General features: G+C 37.9%; 1 pseudogene; it reads right to left on the bottom strand.

Annotated features, from left to right (window-relative positions):
* Nucleotides 1-227: 227 nt before the first annotated feature.
* Nucleotides 228-6,201, bottom strand: part of LOC123504778 — a 76,990-nt pseudogene continuing 71,016 nt past the window's right edge.

The raw sequence follows: 6,201 nt of genomic DNA, 5'->3' as shown, positions 1-6,201 counted from the left end.
ATGGACATACATGAGTGTTTGTAAGTCACCACCACAACAGGATGAGGTAAAAGTTATAGTGACTGTAAGTAACTGACATACGTGGGTTAGTATTATCATAGTTGGGTATACAGTTAGGTAAGTAGGTAGCTAGTTAGTCGGTCGGTTGGTTATTTTTTATAGGTTGTTTGGTTGATTAGTAAGACAGTGCGTGAGTGAGTAAGTGAGTGAGTGAGTGAGTGAATGAGTGAGCGAGTAAGTGAGTGAGTGAGTAAGTGAGCGAGTGAGCGAGTAAGTGAGTGAGTGAGTGAGTGAGTGAGTGAGTCAAAGAGAGAATCAAATAGTTAGTGGTTACAGTCTTCAGTCAGACAATCCGCTAGTTTAGTCAGTCATTCTTCTTGGTCAGGTCTGTTGGATGCGAGCTGTTGCACAATGTCTCTGGCTTCTGGTTATAGATACTCAAGGAAATGTTCTTAGTTTACTTAGCGAATAATAGTAATACAGAAAAACACATCCGATACGTGGCCGGCAAAGTGACAATTGCTAAACGATCATAGTTTCCTTCCCCAATTATAATCTTCGCACACAAAAGACACACAACGTAATTTCACTCTTCATGATTTTTTTTTTTTTATTCTTTTCACAGCACAATATACAACATACGTAGTTTACAGCGATTTACTCAATTAATACTCATTATAGAAACACACCAATCATATCCAGAGAACGAAATACATAATACATATCGGCGTCACATCAATTTAATCAAACCTCAATAAAAAAAAAAAAAAATCTCATACAAAATGTAACTTCATCTGCTGAATCTTTATTTTTTGTCAGTTCTCCCATCACTCCCAGTCACATTTCTCCTTAAATGTTTATAACCTTTCATTCTGCGTGGGTTATGTCTGCTTAGGCCTCTCGTATCCTATTTCCAGGCAAACTTGGTGATAATTAGGCCTGAGTCTTATGTCTTCTCTATCTCCCTTTTTTTTTTTTCTTCCTTGTTCTCTTATTATTTCGTTATTCTCTCTCTCTCTCTCTCTCTCTCTCTCTCTCTCTCTCTCTCTCTCTCTCTCTCTCTCTCTCTCTCTCTCTCATTTAGTCAGTCAGTCACCTGGTTAGTAAGTTATCTGGTTAGTCAGTCAATGGGTCAGTTAGTGAGTTAGTAGAACATAACAATAAATCACCTGAAAAAGGCGCTGCTGGGGATACCGTAATGTGTGTTGAGCGGGACGGACGGGATAGGACTCGGGTGTGGGCTCGGATGGTGAGGGAGGCGAGGTGCTGGTGGGAGTCATGGTTGGGCTAGGAAGAGTTTCAGGGGTCACGTGTGGAAGAGGTCAAGGCGGCTAAACTTGTACCGACATGGCCAGCGTGTGTCGATGTCGTGAATAGGTATGATCTCTTCTGACGGAGGCTCCACGGCTAGCTCGTCCTTCATCTGCGAGAGAAATAAAAAGGTAATGATTGGACTTGAAAGTACTGAGAATAGTAAAGAAGCAGATATTGAATGATAAAGGGAATTTCACAGATTCAGTTGGTTAGTTTAGTAAAATCGACAGCTAGCTTATTCTTTTACCTGAACGAGAGAATTACTGATTTATTGCCTTAGAAAGTAAGTAAACAATGGAACTACAAGAAAACACTTAAGATGAGAGAGAGAGAGAGAGAGAGAGAGAGAGAGAGAGAGAGAGAGAGAGAGAGAGATTGAATGGCAGACAGAAACAAACAGACAAACAGACGGATAGACAGACAAACAGAGACAGATAAACAGACATGACAGACGGAAACAGACAAACAGACGGATAGACAGACATAATATCCAACAAAAATAAGACGCCTTCAATCTAGCAAAGTGAGAAGCTGGGAAGAAATAAGTTGTCAATCTGGATCTGGCGTGTGAGGCTTGAAGCAATTACTTTTTGGAGGCGCGAGTCCAACTGAGGCGAGGAAGTGAATTAAGAGAAATGGGTTTGGTAATTGCGAGTGTGCTCACCTTGATGAACAAATTTGCCTCTACGCACTTCCTGGTGATTACAAATACTAATACTATGAATCTTTTAACTTCCACGTCCCATCTTTTTTTTTTCCCCCTCTTCTTTACATCTCTCGCTTTGCTCTCTCTTTACCTCAATCATTCAAAGTTCTTTTCTTACACACACACACACACACACACACACACACACACACACACACACACACACACACACACACACCATGCTATTCACCTCTTCCAACCTCTTAACATGTCGAGTAATGATTTCTGTAGCTATAATCATTTCTGTAACTTTTAACAATGCTGTCTTTTCACCTCTTGTCATAATCTTACTTTGAATTATTTGTGGCTCTTTCTTTTTTATGTATATGTGGATGTACTATAGCTACGAGAACGAGGGGAGGAGGAGGAGGAGGAGGAGGAGGAGGAGGAGGAGGAGGAGGAGGAGAGGAGGAGGAGGAGGAGGAGGAGGAAGAAGAAGAGAAGAAGAAGAAGAAGAAGAAGAAGAAGAAGAAGAAGAAGAAGAAGAAGAAGAAGAAGAAGAAGAAGAAGAAGAAGAAGAAGAAGAAGAAGAAGAAGAAGAAGAAGAAGAAGAAAGAAGAAGAAGAAGAAGAAGAAGAAGAAGAAGAAGAAGAAGAAGAAGAAGAAGAAGAAGAAGAAGAAGAAGAAGAAGAAGAAGAAGAAGAAGAAGAAGAAGAAGAAGAAGAAGAAGAAGAAGAAGAAGAAGAAGAAGAAGAAGAAGAAGAAGAAGAAGAAGAAGAAGAAGAAGAAGAAGATGATGATGATGATGATGATGATGATGAACAACAACAACAACAACAACAACAACAACAATAATAATAATAATAATAATAATAATAATAAGAAGAAGAAGAATTACAGAAACATGAATAACAACAACAAAAACAGCAATGATAACAACAACAACAACAATAATAATAATAATAATAATAATAATAATAATAATAATAATAATAATAATAATAATAATAATGATAATAATAATAATAATAATGATAATGATAATGATAATAATAATAATAATAGTAGTAGTAGTAGTAGTAATAATAATAATAATAATAATAATAATAATAATAATAATAATAATAATAATAATAATAATAATAATAATAATAATAACAATAATAATAATAATAATAAACAACAACAACAACAACAACAACAACAACAACATAACTGGCTAAGGACACAAGATTGAAGTTACAATTCAATGCAGCTCCTTTACCTGCTCCACCTGACGCATCACTCGCAGCAGGTTGAGGCCAGCTAGCTTCTTGAGGTCTTGCAGCGACCACGAGGAGTCCTTCAGTAGCTCAGCGAACACCTCAGGGTAGTGGCTCGCGTCCTCCAGGCCTCGCGGGGTGCTGCGGTGAGAGAGCGGTGTGAGAACAGAGGCCGGTAGGTAATCAGAACAGTGTAAAGGCTCCAGCGTGATTAACTAACCTGCATTCACCTTCATGGTTTATTCAGGTCCCGCCAACAAACCCTCGCACACCAGACACACGCGGGCAGGCCACACGCAATCTTGTTAGGCCAAGTCACACCAAAAGTTTGGGTGAGTAAAGACTAGTAGGCGGCGCTTGCATGGCAATTTTGTACAAAATGGCGAGGAAAAATTACTTGTATATGAAAAAGTGTATCTCAGAGGCGATTTAAAACGTGGTGGCGTCTTTCATGAACACTACTTTTTATTTTTTTTATTTTTGTTGGATCACACTACAAATTTGGCTGAGTGAAGATTGCTCGACACTTACAAAACAGTATTATGGAAAAACGGCGAAGAAAATTTAGGTATACAAAAACTACATCTCAGAAATTATTCAAAAGACGGTGGCGACTCCTTTGAAAGCTTTATTTTCATGTCATTTTGTTTTTCTTTCATAAGGCTGAGGGATATTAAAAGCATAAACTTCAAAGCAAAGGTTCGGCGATGGCAGGATGAGGTTGCATAGCGCTCAACACTTTTATTATTTGAGACACTTTCTGAGTCACACACAAAGCAGTCTGGGATACGCTTCACTTCATTACTTTATTATTATTATTATTATTATTATTATTATTATTATTATTATTATTATTATTATTATTATTATTATTATTATTATTATTAATGATGCTGAAACATAATTAAACAATCTGGTTGTTTCTGTATTTCCATCTACCTCATGAGAGAGGTTTCTAGACATTTTACCAATTCTTTTGGCTAAATCTCTCGATCCTATTTGGGGACTGGCATCTTAATGGGCCTTTTTTGTTTAGTTGTTTTTGTAGCTCTTGGTCAATTTCTCTATCTTGAATTAAAAAGAGAAAAGAAGCAAGAAGCAGTGTCTGGCAGTGTCTGGGAGGCAGTGAGGGAAGTAGGAGGCAGCGATGCTGGGCCTGGCAACTCGCTATTCACTTCCCGTCTGACCGATTTAGGGATGAGGTAACGGCGTGCAGGCTTTCTGGATTTCACCTCCCGCATGTAAGATTACGTGGTACCTTCCCTTCGTTACTGATACGCCATAAATCTTCAACATTCTTTTTTTTCTTCCTCCTTTCCTCTCCTGTAGTGGTAGGCTTATAGTGGGCTTTGTGGTTGGGATAATGAGTGAGCTTTTATTTTTCTTTCTTTTTTTTTCGTTTTAATCTCTTCTTTATGGGGCACTTTCGAGTGACTAGTTAGACTGCTTGACGAATAAAGAAAAAAAAATCTTGTTACACACGTCTTTCCATCTTTTCCTTTTTTTTTTTTAGTTAATTTCATCATCATTATTTCCATTTTGTTACACACACATGTATTTTTTACCCTTTTTTTTTTATCAAGACCTCATAACCCCACACATCTTTCTCCAACCCGTCCTCTCTCTCTCTCTCTCTCTCTCTCTCTCTCTCTCTCTCTCTCTCTCTCTCTCTCTCTCTCTCTCTCTCTCTCTCTCTACTCTCTCCTTTTCAGCACTCAGTAACCCATGCACGTTTTGACACTTCCTTCCCTCCTGTTTTTAACAATCCTCCTCAACGAAAAAAGCTTGACCTTAAATTCTCTTATTTAACGGGACTGCATAACATAACCCAGGCAAACCGCACACACATACACTCTCTCTCTCTCTCTCTCTCTCTCTCTCTCTCTCTCTCTCTCTCTCTCTCAATAACCCAAAACTGTCTTTTCTCTTCTCTTTTATTTTATATTCCATAACGCAGCAATTTTCAATCTTTTCTCTTGCTGTTTTTGTGTCAGCATATTATACTCTATGCTGAACAGAAGACTAAACAACACAAGCTTCTACTTAGATAGAAAGATTTCGCCTGAATACCCTCCCTGTTGAGAATACAAGGTAGTGCTCTGTGACTGCGTGGGTAATGGAGAGTACAAGAAGGGTCTGAGAAGTCTGTTAACATCAACCAAGGAACTTTTGTAATATATATACTACCCGAATAGAGAGAGGGGAAGGTTTCTATTGTATTTCTCCTTTACTTCCTACTCCTTCTTTTGAGAGGAGAAGCAGCAGGTCAGGAGTTACGCAACAAAGTAAGAGTTTCCATGTACTGCCAGAGAATATACATTTCATAATACTATTACTCGTTTCGAAGGAAAGCTGTAAATTGCTCGATCTTCTCACAGGTGGTTGCACGCTATATACTGTTGTGCGAATAGGAATTCCTAAAGGGAGAGAACAGAGGTAACTTAATTTTTATTGACAGAAAAAGAAAGACGAAATAGAATAAATAAATACAGTTACTTGAATTATCACGTGAAGAGATTCTTAAACACTAAACGAAAATAGAAATGCAAATCTAATCTCCTTCCTCATTTTTGTTCTCTCTTCATTTTTTTTTTTTAGAGGAGCAGCAAATGAACTTCTCTTCCTTTTCTTTTTTTAATTATTTTTCTTAACCAATCTTCGTCCAGCACATGACATAAAAGATAAACGAACTAACACACTCATACGTACGCAACAGCAGCAACAATTTTCCTCTTTTTATATACATATTTTTTTTAGAGAAACAGCAAATAAACCTCTGTTCCTTTTTTTTCTAACTATTTTTCCTTAACCAATCTTCGTCCCGCACAAAATACAAAGGCTAATTGAACTAACAGACTCATACATACGGAACAGTAGCGCAAATTCCCTCCTACCAGTTGTGCACGTCACGAAGAAAAAACAAAAGGGCTCTCTCTAAAGAAAAAAAAAAAAAAAAAATGACAGCACCGGGTCCCGACC

Source organism: Portunus trituberculatus, chromosome 17, assembly GCF_017591435.1.
Source record: "Portunus trituberculatus isolate SZX2019 chromosome 17, ASM1759143v1, whole genome shotgun sequence".
Classification (NCBI taxonomy): domain Eukaryota; kingdom Metazoa; phylum Arthropoda; class Malacostraca; order Decapoda; family Portunidae; genus Portunus; species Portunus trituberculatus.
The sequence above is the reverse complement of the archived record's forward strand: the minus strand, read 5'-3'. Positions and strand labels throughout refer to the sequence as shown.